The 21,811-nt window shown below is 37.0% G+C and overlaps 1 protein-coding gene across 1 annotated transcript in view; it reads left to right on the top strand.

Moving 5' to 3' along the window:
- Positions 1–21,811, top strand: part of LOC100864914 (protein O-mannosyl-transferase TMTC1) — a 236,909-nt gene that overhangs the window by 147,571 nt on the left and 67,527 nt on the right. The window lies entirely within an intron of this gene.

Below are 21,811 nucleotides of genomic sequence, written 5' to 3'. Positions count from 1 at the left end.
TCAACAATTTGAACAGACGCGTTAATACGCGCGGTAAGCGCGCGCGCGTGTGTGTGTGTGTGTGTATGGCTACATATTGCGATCTCGAAAATTTCGAATGGGCACCGTGTAAACGTAGAGAATAGTTGGGATGAGAAAAGTTTATTTCAAACTGATGTTTTTAACTCGTTTCAGTAGTTTGAACTATCTCGTTGGAAAAATTCATTTGAGGTTGATGAACTGCATAGCACGGGTTAAAAGCGATAAGCAGTTAAGTGAATAGCGGGTAATTTGTTTTATCGATTATTCGCCGGTGAATGGCGATGAATGATGATGAGAAATATATTTTCCAACGGGTTACGATAAAACAGTCTTTTGTCTTTCTTCAATTTTATATAAATCTTAATTCGGATGAAAATTCGAAAAGGTATGAATATATAATTTTTAACGTAAACGTAAAATATAGCTTTGTGAAATACATTATATTATATTATATACACAGTGTACATATATAATTATTTTTATTGAAACAATAAATTTTCTTTTGACGAAGCAATAATTATAACATAAATAGAAAGAATCTTCCCGCTTCAAAGATTCGTTATACGAAACGTGCATTCGGAATTATCATCGATTACCACAAAAATAATTAAAAATCATAAGAAATATAGAAAGTTTCAAAAACTGATTTAAGAATCGTAACAAAATCTGCTGAAAATATTACCTCATACTCTCTTCTTCTATAAGAAAGAGAAAGAAAAAGTGTCGAAGACTAAATCAGATATTAAAAGGTATCATTTAGTAGTATCGCAATTGAAAGGTCAATAGCATCGAAGTAACATTGAGAACGCGAAACATAATAGGCATGGAAGAATCAAAACTCGGTAAGTGCTCTCCCGGTAAACATCTTTTGGCATTGATTTAAGCACCGGCGTCGAATTTACGATTAAATGGCACTTTTATACGGGTATTCGGGGCGCATCGAGTTCGAGTATGAATTCATAGATGCTTCTTTCTTTCACGAGTGCTTCCCCATACCGAGTTCTCGCAATTTATGCACCATATTTGAGGATCTGGTTATCTTGGGTCGCACAATTTTCATCCAACGACTCGACTTAAGCGATCACACCAAGAATTTCGAGAAGGAACAATCTACTGTAAATAATTAATGTACAAATTAATTTACACCTCGCGTTCTGTAATTAAAAATTTATTAGTTGTTTAAATATTTTTTATATAGGTATGAAAATTAATTTTTACACGAGTATCATGTTTATTTTTGTTATTTTCGATGAAAGATCAATTTTCCAATTATATAATAACTTTTACAATTATTTAATTGAAAAATTGTATATTCGAATCTTAAGTATACGTTTCAATCCATTGTAAAATACAAATTTTCGTAAATCTTCGCGACATATATTCGAAATGGCTCAAGCGAATATGGCTTCTGAATACTTGTGTGAAATGACATGTGATTTCTTTTAGGAGCAAATAAAATATAACCAGGAGAGAGATTTTTCGAGAATCTTTTGCCAAGCTTTAAAAAGAAAGTAAAACTTAGGGCCAGAGTTGAAGGGAAAGAATCTGAGGAGGAGAGAGTTTGTAGTAAAACTTTAAGAGATGGCAAAATCAGGGACAAATTTCTATGTTAAAGAAGTCTAAGTTATAAAACGCCCATGCTTCTATAAAATACTTTTCTTACCTCCCAAAATTTCTTTATTGTCTTGAAATACATGTAACCATACTCATATAATGCAATACCAATCCAATCTCGATCCAAATAGAATTTTATTTTTCGTCACATTTCAAATCTATTGTGTATTTCACGCAAGCGAACAATGTAGCAGAAAGAATATTATACAAAATGGATTCGATATTATTCGAAGAGCGGATATTTTGCTGAATAACGATGCAACATTCCTTTATGAATAAAAGCACAATTCATTAGAATTGTATATTTATTTTTCACCATTTCACTATTTAGAAATGTAGTCTCCTTTCTATCGTTATATAACAAATGAACACGAAGAAAGAAAGAAACTGAAAATCATAAAGTCAAGTATGGCTCCTTATTTCTTTATTAACGTTAGAAAATTAGACACGTAAATTCATCTCTCAAATTATTCATTCAACTTCGTGAATCACCCTGTATATAAACAAGAGGATCCAATAAATCCTTATCGTCGCAACGCTGTTGAAAACTTGGAACGAAAAGTTCGACGAAGACAAAGACGCTCGATTTGAGGGAGATCCCGCGATTTAAAGCAAGAAGAAGAAGAAGAAGAAGAAGAAGAGCGGCAACAGTAACGCTATTAGACTATTTCTGGCTGGCTCCCGAGGGTGAACGCGAACACGAAATGTCTCGGTCGCTGAAAATTCTGGCGCTGCTCGAGATAAAACGCCCCCGACAAAGGTAGCATGACGACACCACTGAGTGCACGTAATTAGTTATATCCGCCGGGCCTAGCGATGTTCCTCCTCTCCTCCCCCCCCCTCTCCCCTTGCTCCACTTCCCTTTTCTCGTGACGAGTTATTACCCCGCGGTAGTAAATTTTATACCTCGCGACAGGACAAAGGAACGAAGATGATATCAAACAGTTTTTGCTACTTTTACTACACACTCTGGGCCGCTCTGACATCAAAGAATTAGGGGAGGAAGAGGGCACGCGGCCGCCTCGTTAGATCGGCCGCTCTTTGCCCGCGGAAAATCTTATTTTTTGACTTTGCCGCCGTGAATACGTACGCGATATGAAAAATTTGTTGGCGCGTTTCTCCTTGGAAAAAAGAGGTTTCCAGCCGGTTCGAAAAATTTCTTTTTCCGCCCGCTTATATCGTGGAACGCTACCCGTTTCATGATTTAATACGGTTTGCGTGATAAAACAGAGAGAAGAAGCGGTTCTATCGTGTTATACGATAACAATAGATATTATCATCGACGTGTTGTGTAATGTATTGTAACAACAAGGGACGAGCATTTATTCCGACGTTTTAGAATAACGAAAAAGGAAGAAATTACACGTTTCTTAATCAAAAATCTTGACACGATTCGCCGACTTATTACTCAATTAATTGATTAACGAAGCATCGATTACCATCTGACGAGTATATTGATAATTTATCTACAAAACATCTAGGAATAGATACGCAGCATGTCCTCAAGATTTTCTTGAAACAAAGTTATCTCATATATATATATATACACAATTTTCATCCACCCATTTCCAACCCATCGAGAGAACCCAACGAACTTTTCGCGGTTGGCGATTTTCCACTCGAACGAAGGGGTTGATCGTTGCTTCCCTCGGAGCGAACCAACAGCGACTCGATGGGACGGAAAGCGAAAAGAGGAGAAGAAAAACGAAAGAGAAGGAAAACGTAACAACAACAAAACGAGAAGAATAGAATAGGTTGACTCGCAGAAAGGAAGGAGTGTCGGGTACAGAGTATCCAATTAGCCGGTCCTCGACCGAAGACAGTAGACGCTTCGAGGTTGAAGCGTCGCCCACGGTCGTCTTGGGCTACAACTTTGTCTCCCTGCCCTCGCCTCGTACGTGAGCACTCGACTCATCCACCGGTCGCGTTTCCACGAGGCGTTACGGTTTCCAGCGGGCGGGAGGACTGCTTAAGTCCGCTTGGCTGGCCCTCAACGGGCATCGTCCCCTCCCTTCGAGGTTTCTCATTCAAGGCTACGACTAGAAAAGATCCGCCGATTCCTCGCGTTAGGATTGTTCCAGGCTTCGTTGCGCGATATTAAAACCGTGGCGTTAAAACACACGAAGATTGGGAATTATGTAACGGGCGAATAATCGAGGTAAGGTAATTTCTGTAATGAAATAATATCGCAGGTAGGCTGGTTTTGAATTTATTAAGCGTGAACTGTGCTTTGAGTTATTAAAGAAAGTAGGTTATGAATCTGACCATCGATACAAGAGCTTTGTTTCATTTCCGCGTTTCTTGATATGCTATTTATGGAGTAATTTAGTCAATGGAAAAAATAATTGATAATACTGTGGGATGGAAGACGTTGAACAGTTAAATAACAAGGGTTGCAGCATCCCTTCCAAGTCGAGCATTAAATAATTAATTGATTAAAATTTCTTCGAGTAATAACTTTATTCATCAGCTGTTACAGTTACAGCTGGTGGTTGTTAAAAGCTTTGAATAACAGAATTTTATCCTTAATTTCGAACATAAAAATTTTACCCATTTCTATCTATCAAGCGTGCCAATATTCAGATCGATCAAAATTTCCACTTTTTGATCTTGACTCTGTTCACGTTTAATGAAAATTGAACTTGAATATGAAAACTTTCCTTTCCAATAAGAAAATATCCCTTTCTTAAAATTTATTTCCAATAATACACGAATAATCTCATCTACCTTCGTTTGTTCATCAACAAATAGCCAATCGATAATTCTTATCACGGATCACGAGACGAAATCGCTTCAAAATCGCGTCTACCTAAACCCTCTCTCAACCTGCTTCTCAAGATCCATTTTCTAAACTCTCCACCCTAATCATTCTCCCTAACCATCGCGATGATCGTAGGAAAGAGGCGAGGGCAAGGGTGGTGGCCGTTAGCTCGCCGTTTCACGCACTCGGGTATACCAAGCCACGGCTGTACACCCGTTGGAACGACTGTGCAGTGTAAATTCTTCACGATCCTCGACCGTCATCCCGTCTGAGGGTTGCTCGGTGTCTACGTCTGTGCGTGGTTCCCACGAGTGTGTTCACGTATCGTCGAGCAGCGTACTCAATTACCAAGCCAGAGGGAGGGGGAGGAAGGGGTTGGCGGAGAGACGGTTTCGAGTGCACGGAGAGAGAGAGAGAGAGAGAGGGGCGAAGGGGTCGTTCGTACTCCCTGATGAGACGTCACAGAACGACGTAATGGGTTAGGTTTGCAGTCTTAACGACGCTCGAGAATAATGTATCATCGTTGAACAGGATAAATCTAACGCCTTGCGGGATTTCTTGGCCGCGGCGGATAATGGCGGCCCTCCCTGGGCCCCATTACCATTCTCGATTTACGAGCAACGTCGCCGATATTTCACCGGGAATACCGGTGTAATACAAAATTTCGTATGGAATTCGAGGGAGAGAGAGGTGTACGCGATATTAGGTATTCCGGACGCGTGGAATGGGCTCACTGTGCACGCCCGTGTCAAGGATATTAGCGAACGCGATTCCCGATATAAATGCGCCCGTGTAAATAAATCGTGAGCCTCGTGATAAGTATTCTAACCGTTGTTGCTCGACAATTTCTTCGGTTCAACGACGAGTTTGGGAGGGGGGGGGAGTTTAACAGGGTCGAGCGACGTTTCGCAAACTTTTCTCGTATAGGTATTCGTGATAACGAGAATTTTTCGTTATGGACAAAGGGATGGAATTAATTATAGGTGCATGGATTTTGTGCAATTTTATCGTAAAGTTATTCGATATTACGGCAATTGGTATTATCGCGTCGCTATGAATATAAAGTAGGTATTGATGAATTTCCCTTCAATTCTGAATGTAAAGGTGTGTTGATAATTTATTTATCACGTTCTTCCCTATAATCTTCGAGTAGAGATATGTTTACAATTTTATTATCGGCGTTAATTCGATATCAAACTCCATAGATTTTTCTCTATCAATTTCAACCCCTTGAGAGGTTACCTGCGCGCAGGTACCGTAACGGGGGCTGACGTGGAGACCGCAGAGGATGTCGTTGACATACCTCAACAACGGATCCCATGCAGCGTGGACAAGCGGCAGAACTCGAATATTTGGTAGCATCGTGAAACCTGTGTTCATCATCATCCATGTCGACGTCTTGCATTCATTATAACGTGACGTAACGCAGTGCGTTGAACAAAGGTATGACGATCTTCAAAGGGATCAGACGTTTAACAGATTGCCCCACTTACGGAATGGAATAAATCAATTGCACGTCCGTGATAAGCTCGTCGTATACAACACGTGCTGATATTTTATACACGCGTAATTCCTCTTCACGAAAGCGAAATTTACTCGATGATTTTATGGATCGTGAAATTCATTCTCAAAATTCTTTCACCATTCTTTCCAACATAATCTCCGGGACGTTAAAACCTGCACATTTATTTAATCATTTAAAATTCTTCTCTCGTAATGTTACGAAGTTAAAAAAAGGAAAATTGTTAAAAACTTTTCAGAGATGCATTAATTTTATCCTGTCGTAGCGAATATTAAAAATATTTACACGCGCCATTGTTACTTATACATCTTGTAGTAATTTAAAAAAAGTACTTTCAGATATTTCTATTTCTTTCTTCCCTCGCGCAAATACTTCCACGGCTGTGATTTCGAGACAGAACCGTTTCGAATTATGCGACGCGATACAATCTCCCTTCATCGATCAGTCAATCCACTCTGATTGCACTCGTTCGTCCCGAGGATGCCGAGTAAATTACTGCGAAACGGTGCAGCTACGCCTTAGCTATCCTCCTAGATAGCTGGGATTGCACGCCACAAATTATCTGCGTGGAGAACCACCCACTAATTCTCTCGCCTCCTACCGAACTACCCACAACCAGCTTCGTCTTCCACCTTGTACTTCTCCGCCCACATTTCTGCTCGTGGCGGCATCTCCTCTCTCTCTCTATTCTCCAGAAATGATCTCCCCTCCCTGGAAAATCGCCCCCACTTTTCGTCGAATACACATTTTCCACCGTGTCGGTGGATCGATTTCTCTTTTGATCCGTTGTACCCGAGTTGTCGAGTAGATTTAGAAATCATTTTGGTTCGATGTGACTCGAAGGATTTTTGAATATTTGGAACAATGGAAATTTGATTTTGAACAAGCTTGAAACGTGTTGTCAAATCGTTATTATTCTGAATAATTGGATAATCGAGTAATTGATTTCGGTAAAGAAACGAGAATCTTATTAAATATATATAAATGGAAAATGAAATTATTCAGAATGATAAATCCTTGTCTTGGAAAATATTTCTTAGGTATATTATTAAACGAATCGATCTACGTTATAATCTGTCCATTTTGTTTTATGTTTCGTTAACATCTTTCATTTCAATTTTTGGAGAATTAATTTCAAGTCGTTCGTTTTTCAAATTTTCTGTTCCAAATTTCTGATCCTCAAGTCAAGTTTTAACTTCAATATTTGTTTCCCTCACTTTTGAGTTATCATATTTTTATCTTTATTTTCATTCTTTTGCGCTAATCTTTTCATCTTTTATATCATCTGATTTGTATTTCTTTCCAGTATCGCTTTCAGTTCATTCTTTTTTAGCTCATCAAATCGTGTAGACGCGAATACAATGATTTTGTGGTACAACATATTATAATATCACGCAGGAAAAAAGAAAATCTCTATAAATCAAGAAAAGCGAAGAGAAATTTTCGTGTATAAATTGAGAAGAAATAAAAAAAACAAAAAAGAAAGAATCAATGGAAATTGGAAACAAAGATATATGCATGGGATGCATGTACAGAGAAAATATTGAAAAATCAAAGACTTTTTAAATCAACGATATTTTTCGAGAAAATGAATTCTATTCGCGGCTATTGTTTTCCTTTCATTTCAAAGAGTTACGAATCTGATTTTTTTCCCGGCCCGAGCAAAACGATCCATCTATTCAACCGCGAAAAACTTTCGACCTCGGGTTCTTCAAAGAAGCGGAAGCGATGGAAAAGTTGGGGGCAAGTTTTTCTTTCGTTCCAAGAACTCGGGTTTCCCTGTAACCGTTTTTCTCTTACTACAGGTGACTCTCCTTTCATCGCTCTCCCGATATAAACGACGACAATACCGCGTCTAGCAACTGTTATCTCGCTGTAATCTGACAGATGACACGAAGTATTGCGTTTATCTAGCACGTGTATCCGCGCGGATGTATACGTGTATACGTCGCGATAGTCATGCAAATAAATCTTGCGCCATCACGTTGCTGCGCGGCCTGGCTGTGAACTTTGCTTTGGAAACACGTGTACGTACGGTATCATTGTACGCAGCTCGTTTGGCGAGACCTTGAACTGTTACACGAGGCCATGAATGGAGAGGAGATTTAATTAACTCGAGAAACAATCAATTCGTTGGAAGAAATATTTTTAAAGGGATATACGAGGGTTATACGAATTTAAATTAGAATTTAAAAAAAAAATACTTGCGTTAACCCGACGAATATTTTATAATTAGTAGTAGAGTTTCGAAGTTTAATATTTTTAAAATGTTAAACGTTTACGTTTGTTGATCGTAGTGATGATTTTTAATGCGAGAGAGAATTTGTTTCCAGCAAATTGCTATACTGTTTGTAAAACTCTAAATTAAAATCTCCGCCTGCGAAATATTTTAATCCTTAATTATTACGCGAATAAATTAGATTTTTCGCGAATTTCAGCTCGAGTATAAAATCCAGGCGAAGTAATAAATAATACTTTGAGAAGATTACGCGATGCGTAACAATGTAACAGTGCAAACAAATTTAAATTAAACGCGATTAATTATACGTGGAATAGTGGAAACATTTGTTGTTTGTCATTAGATCGTGAACATTATTTGCTTGAAACAAAGAAATCATGTTGTCGTCAAATAATTGCACGGTGGAAAATCGTGGCATCTTTTCAAAGTTCGAAATTGACCTTATTGCTTGACATACCATGTAATATAATAAACCAGTTTGATCGTGGCAGCCTATCGTGGTTAGTTCCCAAATACGATTCTGGAAATATTATTGAAACCGGATATACGCTATTTGAGCCGTATTGGCTCACTGATAGTGTACGTCGAGGATATTCAATGGCCATCAGCAAATATAACGCGGATGATCCCCTCTCGTCGATTCTGCACTGTAAATCGGTTATTGACATTTCGAACGTTTCAATCGAGAGGATGCATTAACAATCTAAGTGTTAAAACCTCGAAAATTATTCCGTCCAGAAGAGTCGATAATTATTCGATAATTATTAAAATCGATTGAACAAGATTTCGATATTTCGAATTTTCTTCTTCTCTTTCCTTTATCACAAAATCAGAAACGTACAGAGAATCAATAAAATAAAAATTGTAATTATTATTGTATCTTTAAAAAAAAAAAATTTCCACCCATTCTTCAAGCAAGAACAACATATTCTTTAAGCAACACATATGATAATAAAATTTACACCCAGAGTCTATGTCTATCGGGGAAAATTTAATTGAATTAATTCTTATTCACACACACACACACACACACACACAGCTCAGAAGCAATTAATTTGTCTGGATTAGAATACGCGTACGATGTCTGAACCACGAGATCCCCCCTCTGTATGTTTGTCTCGGAGATCTCGAGCTTAAGCCGCAACGACCCCTCGGCTCGCCGGTAATTATTCCCCTTGTTCACGACCGTGGACAAGACTCGATGCTCGCGTACACGTTCAATTAAAAGTCGGATGGGGGTTGGGGATTAATAGGAGCGCGGTCATTAACGACCGAACGAAGAAAACTCTCCTCTCTCGAAGAGGAACTCTCGAAGAGGGTGTAGCGCGACACAGAGCGGGGAAGGGGGTGGAAAGGAGGGGCTGCTTCCAAGTCGAGTTGCAAGCAACACCTCTGTGCGCCACTCTTGGCTTCGATCCATTTCTCTTTTCACCTTCACAGGGGGATTGCCGGTTAAAGGGGAACGCTGATACCGGACCTCTGATGCTGGAGAAACGCGATGTTTCTCTGATAATTTTTTCTATCCCTCGTATGAAACGTAAGAAGATTGTGATAAAAAAAATTAACTTGCGTGATAAATTCGTACGGGAGAATAATTTCGTTGATAAATAAAAATAAGAGAAACATGTACAAGTGTTTCATTGGTGCTACCGTAAATTGAAACGTTCATTTTTTTATGAAAATGGAAATACTAATACCGTGACGTTTCACTCTTATCGTTTTACTCGTCCAAGTTAAGGGAATTGTTATTCGAATTCCGCGCACATCGCCAACTACACCGCCATCAGACGATTAATTTACCCGGATACCCGTTAATAACACACCAACCACCGTTCCTGATCCTAGAAACTAGTGCTTCCAAACCTAACATTTAAAACTCTCCGACCGTACAACCGGTCATTACACATTTCTTCCGTCACGGTACGGCGTTTAACCACGCGAAACCGCCTCGTAAGAAGAAGGTCTTTCCGCGGAATCCGGCCGATTTGTCGTCGATAACATTCATCGGGCACAATTCTCTTTCCCGTCTTATTTCCCTAATGCACCAAGCGAGCACGAAAGATCCGCGTTTCCAATCTCTCATTGGTTCTATTCCCTGCTCTGTTGGATGGAAAATATCAGGAACAGCAACAATATTTTCGGTCTTCAAGAGAGGATTCTTAGGATGAAAATAATCGAAGATTGGTTGATCGGTTCGGTAGAATTTTCAATTTGGGTTGTAGTGAGAAGAGTAAAGGTTTTTCAGAGCTTTTTAAAAAGTTAGAAGAATGTTTGAGATAATCTTTCGTGCTGCAAATTGTATCGTGAGAGTTATATGTGTTGTAAATTGTATTCATTTTAAAATCTTTTACGTTTCTATTATATCCATTCCATCTTTGAGAGGGGAGAGTCTCTTTTAACGATGTGAACAAGAATTTGATCGATCTGGTGGAGAGAAAAAGGGACGATACGAGGTCAACCAATCCTGCCCGACTTTAGAAAGCTTTGAAACTTAAGATATGGGTCTTCGTTATTGAGGATAAAACACTTGAAGAAAAGAAAATTATATTCCGTGGATTTAGAAATCTCAACGAAGTCATTCGAAGATTCCAGGTGATAGAACCTCTAAAATCTTTCTTTCAAAAGTATTCAAAAGTTATTATCTTGATTGCGAGACAAGTCGCATAAAAGAAGTTAGAAAAATTTGGAAACAAGAGTGCTTGAATAAATGATTCAGCTACATTGTACCCAATCGTGATATAAAAATACTTTATTCGATTCTATATAATGTATTTAGCTCGAATCTCGAAACTTCTCCTTTCATTAAACATTCCTGACATTTTCTCGAATATAAAAGCTGAAACTTTCATCCCACAAGTGCTACACAGCTCTGGTAACATTTGTAAAATGCATGGAAACACAAGTTTCGAAAGATTATTTAAAGCAGTTATTACATTGAAAGGGGTGCTTTTCGAAATTGTAACGATGATTCGTAAAATAAACTCAATAACGCTTTCTCAGCTACGAAACTACATTTCTACAATTATCTTTTGAAATTCGAATGTTTCCAAACCTTTTACCCGTGATATATATACATGGACTCGTTAACATATTATACTCAAGAGTCACAGCTGATGTGACAGTCTATGTAAGTTTGATTCCGTGCGACGACGCAATACATCTCTCGTCGGTTTATACCGGTAGCCGGTCGAGACGGAAGTGTATCGTGGCCGGCGAAGCGGGTACATCCGGTCCACAAGATTAATTGCCAATAAACTTCCATTACAGAGACCTCTTCCCGTACTGTCACTCTTGTCGTGGCACGGCGTCGTTTCCCGGCCACCTACTTCCTATTTCGGGTATTCCTCGACCTGTCACGTCCCTCGTTGGGAATTTCGTTACGCGTTCTGCGCGATGAAATGTCGTCGCAGAGGCGAAGATGTGAAAGCGAACCATTGTTAATTAATTACGTATCTACGGATCGATTTCGCGATATTTATTAGAAATTTGGGGATATTTTCAATGGAAAATTGGTCAAACGTTCGATGAATAAATGTTAATGTTGCGCCAGTAAATTATCGTGGATATTATTTCAACTGGTTGATTAGATTATTTTTGAAATAGAAGTGGCGTTGTTTAAAATTAAATTTTTTATTTCCACTTTAAATAAGATATATTTGTTTCGTTTTATCGTGACACAGTTCAATATCAAGTTTCAACAATGTTATAATTATAATTGCACGGCTGCGAAAGAATGCGAAATACGTACGTTTTTTTCCAAAATGTTAAATTATTATATATAACCATCTTCTTTCTTTATCTTAATCCTTGCAGAACCCGTTCTGAAAGTACCCGAATAATCTTACACACGCTGATTATAAAGTTCTTTTTCAAAAAAAAAAAAAAAAAAAAAAAAGGGAGAGAATTGAAAACAGGTTCATTTCCTCCGTGGGAGGAACAGTTTCTCCGCAATTCGAAGTAAATCTCATAAAAGGAACGGTTTTTATAAGAGACACTTTGTGGCAGTACTTAGCTCCGTTCATCTATTTCTATTCATCCAGGGACCAAGATTATACGGCTGAGCTTTGGAGCGCGTGCACAAGTAAAATTCCTCTTATCTCTCGCAAATTTTCCACATTATTTCTTCGAGAAGAGTCTTCTGTATCCATTGTAGCGAACGAAGCACGAACGAACGAAGGTATTCCGTGCGAGAATTTCATTAACGTTTTATTTTCTTTTTCCCTCTTCTTCTTCTTCTTCTTCTTCTTTTTCTTCCTCCTCCTCTTCTCTTTCTTTTTCTATAGGAATCCTCGAACGAACGAAACGCGTCCAAATTTATGCAAATTCTTGGACGTGGAAAGTTGTCTCGTCATCGTTCAGACGATAAAATAAAAGATAAAACGGCGCTAGTCTCGACGTACGTGACTAATTCGCGGTTGAAAAACGACTGTGAAACGTTCGCGTGTCTGAAAGAAGCATGATATTCCGCCCTCGATTAATCTTGCCATCAGCTGGCCGAGCAGATCCTTAGAAATGCGCCTTGAGGAATCCATCATGGCGCCATCTACGTGCTCTAGGCTCGCGATCAAACCGGAAATTGCTTTCCTACGAATTCGAATATGTGTGTGTAGCGATCGAAGATCAAACTTCTTACGTGCAAAATTCTTGCGATCGAGGAGAGGAGGTTCAGAAGTTATCACGCAAACGTCGATTAAGGTATTCACTTTGCAATTGGTTTCGCTAGTTGCGATTGATCTACACGAATACTGGAAACGATCAATGTCAGTCCATCTTATTTCCTTGGTTAGATTGGCTTATTACTTTTAAACTATCTTCACATCGATTTTCATAATTCTTCTTATCAATCAATTCTTGGCTGAAAAAAAATATATATATATATATGCATATTCGAATGTAGATTAGGATTTTATTATGAAAAAATTACAAATGGTTTGATCGTGAATTGAAAATAATCATACGATACATAGTTGGTGATACAATCTTTCTTTCCATTTAGAAAAATTCCCCTGACGAAATGTCTTTCCAGCTTTGCAAGACTATCGAGTTAACGCGAATCACTATGAATGAGCAACATGTAGCACACGGTATTTAAGAGGTTAATTTAATTTCATGGAATATTAATTGTATAAACCTAACAAGCACGAGAGGAATCCTCGTTATTCAAATGTATACACATGCGATTTAATTGCTAGAAATTAAATTTAAACACTTTAGAGATCTCGAGGATAATGACTCTAATATTTGTACTTACATTTGTCTCCGAGATCCACATAATTCCAGAATCCTGGTAACATGGAAAACTACTCGAAAGTTGTGGAGCATCGTGTTAGTCCCAAGTCTCCATATAAGGCTGTTATTTCTGAAATTCAAAGAATTATAATATCAAAGGAATTATTTCTTTCTAATCGAGCTAAGATAATGTTGAATCATTTTGGCTCTCGAGCTACGTTAAGGCCTGCATTGTGTGATATCAGAATTAAGAATAATCTTATTCTGATCCCTTTTATTGCATATAATACAAGATGCGTATCTGAAATGGGTCACGTCACCAAAGTAACTTTGATAAAGCTCAACATTGCGCGATCCATACAGTATATTTTCTATCGACGAGTTGCACGTTGTTATGAAGTCCCTACTTTGTGTTGTGTGGATCTATTGTATTCCATATCTATTTCTATGGAAATGGAATACGAAGTGTTTGGTTACACGATGCATGGTATATCTCGTATCGATTTCTACAAGCCTGCATTATATTACATGCTACAAGTTGTGGACGTCCAGTATTGTTCGACGACAGCTACTCTCGAGTAGATTCCATAATTCGAGATGGATCGTATCATAACAAATCTCGTGAACGTGATGTCTCACAGATGTCAATCGCGACGATTTACGTTTCACGAGATAATCGGTATTTCTCGATAGGGATTTTCAAACTTGACATCTTTTCAGAATTCGCGAATATGGAAATACGTATCCTTCAAGAATCAAAAATTTTGTGAATTAAATAAATGTTAATCTGCAAGATTAATTAAATAAGAAGATCATTAATTGTTTCTATAATATTGAATGTATAAAGAAGTGAAGTACAAAAGAATCAATAGAGAAATGAAAATTGATTTTGAAACAACATTTGTTGAATCATTAGCAATGTTGCCATCATACGCTTGTCTCTATTAAATTATCGTCAATAATTATTATCATAAATTGTATTAGTTAATTTTTTTTGATAAGATTAAATTAACATTTACTTGGAACATGGAAAAACTTGGAGATATACAGAATTCGAGCAAAACGTTCAGAACGTTAATCCCGTTGTGATTTTCAAATTTTTATCCCATTTCTGGTTTCGATAAACAAGAAGATTTTTAATGTTTCATAAAATGCATTAAAGCTCGCGGAAGAGGAAAAAATTCGGAAATTTCACTGCGTGGCTCACTCGAAACAATTCAACTTTTATCCGAAACATTTTTCGCTAAAATCGTTCCTCGCAGCGCATCGAGGCAATTCCAGGTGTATATATATATATATAAGTACGTGCTTTACCCTGTATCACGAAGGGGTTTAAATATTCCAGAGCAATATCTCTGATGTCTCTTCCTTATTTATCCTTATTTAACCGAGCCCGTTAGATGCCGAGTAGTCATGATACATCTTCAGAAACGGTTAAACGTTGAATACACGGTCTACGAAACTTAAGAATGATACAACCGCTTGAATGCTAATACGTCGTAATAAAGGTGCACAACGTACGTTTATTACTTTGGAGAATAGCTTCGCTCATTGTTCAAATTTAGCTACTATAAAACGGCCGGGCTCATAATACGCGTACGTGTCGGGAATACCTCTTCGTTTTGCTTCCCGATTTGTATTCCAATTTCAAACGAATCCACTGGAAAGCTACCTGTTAGAGCTCTCCAACCTTCCCTGTAACTCATACTCTTATTCCCTCAATGGCAATCGAGTTTAACGATAGCAGGGAAACGAGGGAGGGTGTGGTTCTTCAAAAATAAACGTTGCACGGCGAGTATCGTAAAATATTGTCGATAAACATTATTTCTTGCGTGTTATTACGTTGTACATGAATCTCTCGCGATTATCCTTTCTTTCTTTAATCGACACATTCGAGCTCGCGTGTAGTCCCGCATAAACCGCCTCGATGGCGGAACTTGCGGAAGAAGTTGAGCCTCTTCGTCTTCGAATATTATTTTAAGTGGAAATTTTAAAAAAGGGGGGGGAAGTGTTTCAGTTCACTGATTCAATTTTAAATAATTTGACAAAATAATAATTTATACAATGATGAAATTCTTTCAATTCGATAATTTTGTGAATATAATGAATTATACGTAAAATATTTTTTTTTCTCTATTGAAACATTGAGAAATATCTTTGAGGAGATGAAATCAAATGTTTAATTTTTATTGTTTCATCGTTTTATTGTAAAAAGAATTACGAAGGAGAAATTACGAAACTTTGAAGATTTCACTCTCATTTCTCGTTATAATTCGCATGTATATTTTGAACTTTTATTAAAATCAGATCGATCGATCGAACAATCCGGAAGATTGTTTCAGTTTTATACAATAATTCCAAAAATTATTTGTATACCGTGTTACAAGGAGATTCGCTTAAATCATCATCGATATTTTAAAGTTAAGAATCGAATATATATAAACAGAAGTCATTTTAAAAAAAAGGATTTCATTTTACAAGAAGTCGAGATTTATTAATCAAGAAAATTTACAATCGTCACTGTGTACACACAGACGTTCCGTTGCACGCTCTGTATTAAATTAAAATTGCACGATTCTATCGATGTATAAGTTAAAAGTTAAACGGAACTCCCTCAGTATTTTAAATTTGATTTAATAATTTGACGACGAGAAGAACGTTTGAAAAGAATTTTCACAATTGACGCACGATCTGCGAATACCTGCATACAATTGAACTCTGATATTCGAATTATTACAAAAGAATTTAATTTTTACCCCCGCCGACACGGAAGATTTTATTAAATTAAATCTTCACCAGCGTGCGCAATTCAAGTTCCGAGTAAATTAAATTTCCCAAACGCGTGTCGCCGTAGTTATTGTGTGTGTGTGTGTGTGTGTACGTCATTCTTTGTTTTTTTTTTTTTATTTTCCTTATTTGTACTACTTTTGAAACATTTTCCTTAAAATACACTTGTCAAACTGTAAAAATTTAAATTACGGATTTATTTAATCCGAGGAACGATTACTTTGCAGAGCTATAACAAATTTAAATTGCTTTTATCGAATTAATTAACATGAAGAAAGTGGTATATTTATAAATCGTGTACAGGTTTAAACATAAAATATTTAATATATAAAATTATATCCCTTCACGGATATTTGTAATATTTCGTATCCCATTTTTTTTTTTTTTATGAAATATCCACAAGATAAGTTTCAATAAAGAAGTCAACAGAGTTTTAACAGAAATAATATATTTCTTATAATTATCTTATTATTCTCATCAAGTTTCGAAACACAAGTTTCTGGAAATAAAATCACTTGAATCGTTCTACTATTATACCTTATCTCGAAAATTTAAATTAGAAACAAGAAACCAAAAGCTTAAATCTTAGATATATCTGCTTAAATATACCTTCTTAATTACTATTCGAACGCTAAAACAAAATAGCAATAATCATCATCCATCCTTCGCCTTAAAATAATTTCTCCTACAGTTTCTCGAAAAATTTTTCCGCCAAAGTTAAGACCGTTCGATCCTAATAAATCAATTTCCGCTCGTCCATCTCTCTCTCTCTCTCTCTCTCTTTCTCTCTCTCCTTCATGTTTCGTTTTCCACGCGCGTTTGATTCATACGTGGCGCGAAACGAGCGCAACAATATGCATCCGTTCCAAATAACGAGTAAAAGCCTATAAATCCCCCGTGTATGTTCGCGGCTGCGTTCCCTGCAATATCCGGCCTGTGTATTCGCAAAAATCACGGCCAGCAGAGCACGTGAACGTACTGGTTGTCGGCCACGAATTGTAAAAACGTCCCTCCACGTTCGAAGAAAATCCCGCGGCCGACACGTACGCGCTTGATGTATACCCCCGAATTATTATTTTGACGTTTCGGGCCAGCCTTTCTTCCCTACGCTTCTTAAGCTCGGCGGTCATTAATCATGTCGACGAAAATAAAAATGGAGGCCGAGAAAAATGATACGCCGGGGAGGGGCAGGGGGATCGCCTCTTCCACTCTCGAGTGGAATACATTATTGTCATTGTTTCTTTTTTTTTTTTCTTTTTTCTTTTTTTTTTGCAACCCTTTCGCTCCACCCGCTTTTTATCACCGGCAGGGGACATTAATTAGGATGCCGGTGACGCGGTGGATCGGATCGGTGTACGTAGAATTAAGGGTGGTTTACTGGGTTATGTCGAATAAATCAATGAACGGCGTATATCTGAGATATATGGGGAATAAATTCATTAAAAAGTTCGTGAAAAGTTGAGAGTTATTGTTCCCTTCTGGTGATTCGTTCTTGGAATTGGTTGTTTCATAATAAAAGTGGCGGTATGAAATATTATAGAACGAGCGCGATATTCCATCGAGTGAAATTTTCCGTGTTTCATTATGGCGGTGGATCGAGTATTTCGATTATCGTGTGAAATGTTTCTTGGTAAAATTATTGAGATATTAATATACAATCTCTCGGATTAGTTTTAAAATAACTCTCTTAGAATTGAATCAAATTTTTCTTTTTTTTAAGTTAAACGGGTTGTTGAATCAATCACATTAACTTACCTATGCAAACACTCGTATTATCGTTCGAAGCACATTCCCCCAAAATTCAACGTATCTTTTTAATCTACGTTTAATCAACATATATCAACATATTATCGATAACGAAATAAATAGTTGTATGTATAATTTAATTAACTTGGAATACACTTTAACTGAATTCAATATTCTCGAAAGAATTTCCGTGTAGAGTGAAATAATTCCTCGGAATTCGGAAGCCGGTTTCATAAAGATTTTAGATCCTTGAAGTACAGGGGTGTACTCGAAGCGTTTTCCATATCAGGCAGCCTTTAAATATTAATCTTCGACAGAGAACAGAATGGAGGAATATAATCTGGCTCCATTTTCTCCCCCGATGAGAGGAATGTTTGCATCGAAAATTCTTTTCCCTCCCCCCCGTAGCGTTAACCAGGGTAAACAGTCGTTGTGTTTCCTTCTAAATCCTTGCTCGTCGTATCCCCTGCGTGCTCTACGTGTATCGTGCTTCCGCGCCATTGTAGGTAATATATGGCGGTGCGGTTTGGCACGAGGTCGAGAACGTAATATTTGAAGAACAGACGCATTGTTAAAGCGTTACGACGGAATACTCGTGTTTAATACAGCGGATGCTCCCGCTGAAAATGGCGCTCGTGCAAGGCTGCGTGGAGATTTAATGGGAGGGAAACTCGATTTATTAAGAGTATCTGCGCGGATAAAGATTCGTAAATTACTTTAAACACGTTCGAAGATATTCAAATTTTTCGTGTATCGTTTAACTTTATTTTTTTTCTTTCGCGTTATGTAAAAAATAATCACGCGAGAAAATTCGTGTACTTTAATTACTGTGTGATTAAATATTCGCGAGGATTTCGAAAATAGTTTTCTAGCGAAGGAAAAGCTCGAATATTTTATCGGAAGATTAACTAATTTTTTTACAAATTGCAAGTTTCTCATTTTAAAAATGTTTAAAGTAGAAGAATCGAGTCGAAATACGTGAGAGAAGATACGTTGAATATTTTCCAATCATGTTTCAATTTTTTAAGAATCTTTTTTAAAATTTAATGCAGTAACGGTTTTCTCTATTTCGTACGAAAATTCGTTTCAATAGATAATTCTGGCAATCAAAGAACTCGTATATCACCCGAGAACTCGTTAATTATAAAGCATGTCGTGAAAAGAACAACAGAATTGCGATCGTCCAGTTCATTTTTCCCGTGAAAAGAACAATTTCTCCACAAAACGGAGTAAATCTTATAAAAGAGCTGTCCGTTTCATTGGACTTATAGTTAATTCCGTCTATATTCATCTATCTTCATCTGTAAAACAAAAACATTGAGTCTCGTCTTGCTTTGCGCATCGTTTACTTACTCCAAGATTAAGAATGGTTCTGTGAAAAGCTTTTTATTTTATTATATTCAAGATAAGCGATCCTTGTGAACAAAGTATTATTTACTAGAGTACTAGTAAATAATAAAAATTGCAAAATAATTTTCTTTGTCACTCAAAATTACACGAATCTATTCCATTGCATTTCTTAATTTTGTTTAGCATTTCTCTTCAGAATCGTTTGCACCGATTTCAGAATTAAATCGAAAATTCCCTCGCAAAAACTTTATGCGACAATTTGCATCATTGGATTTCCCTTTTTTATACATAAAGACACCTCATCTGTCAAAATCTGTGACAAAGTGAAGCTTCTTATTTAAACTTTATTATACAGTTTTTGTTCTCATATAAATCATCCCTCCAATTTAACAATGGCGTGACTCGAAAACTCGTACCATCCTAAGAAATGTAACGCGATATCTCGCCATTATATTCATCGTAGCATTTAGTCTTGAAACAAGAGCAAACTTGAGGGATTAGCTGGAATATGGAACGTTGAAAATTAAGGAAATCCCACCCACGAAAGGGTAAATACAAGACACGTTGTACGAGGTCAAACTCGGATCGGTTTACCGTGGACGGAAGTTGAGTCGGAAGGTCATCTTTACTCGGCAGGAAGTCGAGTGTACCGCATTGCAGTTCTGGACGCCGCGCCGTGTATCCCGTGCACCACGTATCCTTGGTTGCTGTTTAGCACATAATTCTATCCAATTTGGTGCAACAGAATACTACTCTTTCGACTCGAGAGAGTATAATTGATCAATGCAAATCGATTTTTGATGAAAGACTATAAATTGTCGCTATAAATGATGATCATTTTTTACTGAAAATTAACACTCAATAGTGATTGAAAAGAAGTTTCGTGTTCTTTATTTACTCTTCAAGTTTTATAAGGATATAAGAAGGTTCGTTGTGTATTGTCGAGGGAAAGGAATTTTTTAACTTTGAAACGCAACGACAGTGCATGTTTAAATGAGTTTTCCCTTCGTTATTTCTTCTACTTTCAAGAAAAAGGAAGCTACAGAGCATCTCAACGTTACATAAGTATTCGATATTAAGGTAGAAGTTTCGAACTGAAAATCAAAGATTAATGTAAAACTTATAAAATTGTAATTTGATGGAATGAGTCTTCTCTGATGAGAAACTTGGCTTGTATACTTTGAAAGTAGCTCGTTGTACTTGCTTGTTGTACAAGCGAAAAAAATGAAGTTTCTGTGAAACTTCTGTATTGAATAGAAATTTTCTGTTTACGCTTTTTATTTGAAGCGGATTATTAACTGCATTCCAATATATATAATCAAGTGGAGGATTGTGATGTTTGAACATGATGAGTGTGTACGTTTTTAACTGCTACTAGTGTTTCCCTTTCAATAGAAGATAAACGCTCTTGTTTGTAGAGTGTTAATAATCCAAAAAACAAAGCTCTTTTAAAACAAATACGACCAACTTTCTATTGTTAAATTAACGTATAATGAGATTGTTCTTGCACATCGTTCTTGCACGACATGCGAGCAAATAATTAAAAAAGCGAGAACAAGAAACACTTTACACGAGCTTTATTTGTATTTCCTTTCTCTCTTTTCTCATATTTCTTCTTTTGTTTCGAATAATTGTATCTACCCTAGTATTTTGGTACAATATATCCTGTCATAAAGTTAAATGTAATATAATAGACGTTGCTTAGCTTAATTATTAAATCATTATTAAATTCAGAAAATGAGCGGAACATACGTGAAATTTATTATCTGTATATAATAACGACACGTTAAACAGCATAATATTTGTCGTGTCATTTCAGAAGTGATCCAATTAAATCTAAATCAAAATTAAGATATTGTGAAATGAAATTATTTTAAAATTTTTCTTACAAATTGGTGTTTTGGAATAAAAGAAAGAATCTCTCATTTTTCATAATTATTCATAATAAATTTTTATATGTAAATAAAAACTTGTATTATAATTTTACATAAACATTACTTACAGGATGACGTAATAAATATGAAAAGGAAAAATCAAATATCAGCTCTTTCATTCCATAATTATCTGAAATACTTTTAGATTATAAATTCTTCAAAATAATTTCCATGATTCTCAACCCCCCTAAATGACATTTCCAAAATGTTTTTACGATCGAGTCACAAATAATTCTTCCAACTGTTCCAATCCATCCATCCGGTATCGCCTCACCACCAATTTTCACAGTATCTTACAACAATTAAAAATAACACAACGACGAGGAAATTAATGATCTTTGGAAGAGGGGGGAATATTTAAGAGCGCATCGCGTGCCTTCGCTTCTGTACACCAAACAATAGAGTTGCCGAGTAAGCCGCTCGGTAGGCGCGACGATACACTAAGGCTAACCTCCTCGAAGATGGGTGAGATACTTGCCACGGGACGCCCAGCAGCCATTATATCGGTGATTATATCGGTGGATGCTGATGGCGGGGAAAATGGAAGCCCAGCGTCAGCATTCGAGGCCTGCTCTTCAACGGCGTTGTTCGACCTCTTCAACGTCGCC

Source organism: Apis florea, unplaced genomic scaffold (genome assembly GCF_048593485.1).
Source record: "Apis florea isolate Af1SG1 unplaced genomic scaffold, ASM4859348v1 contig_2980_pilon, whole genome shotgun sequence".
NCBI classification, from domain to species: Eukaryota; Metazoa; Arthropoda; class Insecta; order Hymenoptera; family Apidae; genus Apis; species Apis florea.
This window is presented reverse-complemented; position numbering and strand designations above follow the sequence as displayed.